Source organism: Cyprinodon variegatus, unplaced genomic scaffold, assembly GCF_000732505.1.
Source record: "Cyprinodon variegatus isolate N-32 unplaced genomic scaffold, C_variegatus-1.0 Scaffold171, whole genome shotgun sequence".
NCBI classification, from domain to species: Eukaryota; Metazoa; Chordata; class Actinopteri; order Cyprinodontiformes; family Cyprinodontidae; genus Cyprinodon; species Cyprinodon variegatus.
In genome coordinates, this window is record NW_015150624.1 from 439,618 (window position 1) to 440,435 (window position 818).

Genomic DNA, 818 nt, shown 5'->3' on the forward strand with positions numbered 1-818 from the left:
CCTCCTCAAAAGCTACACAATTAAATCAGAAGTTTACCGTCAATTCAGTTGTTGTAATGTTTATATTTTTTACAAAAGTTTGGGGAACCATAGTAAATATATATTTTTATCCTTAGGTCCAATATTTTAAATCTAATAATTTTTCTAACACTAGATGTCCCAATTTCCCAAAAGTAAAAAAATAAGTTTTCTTCAAGAACCTGTAAAAATATTGAATACATTTTCATCAGTGTAACTATAGAGAACTGTGATTAAATTTTTTTTAAGCATAAGCATATTCACAGACCAATTTCCCTTTCTATAATAATTTTTTTTGTCTTGTGGAATTTTTTAGACATGAATGTAAAAGACGCAAATCATTAAACGCAAATCATTAAACAAAACCACCACTAAGTTTAAATTAATTAAAACTGTCATTTTAATTGTCATTTTACTCTTAAACAAAATGGAAGCTGTGGAAATCTTGCTGTTATTGCACGAAAAATTAGTACCAACTACTTAAGAAACTCTTCTACTTGTTTCTCTACTAAATGTACAATAAATGACTTGGGGTACTGTAGAAATTAAAAAAATGGTTTCTTAGGAGAAGCCACTCATTCAATTAAGTAAATTTAAATTGTCATTCTCTGCCAAATCTTCCTCATTTAGCACTGATTCCGGGTTATTGGTGAACTGCTGAAATCCCCTTTTGCCACAAGATGTCGCTGTACAAAACACGATTTATTCTCATACTTATTTTTTGACTGTTTAGGGAGAACTTTTCATGAAGGTATTTTAAATATACAAGTTTTGACATAGGTAAAGATTGGCCTAGCTTT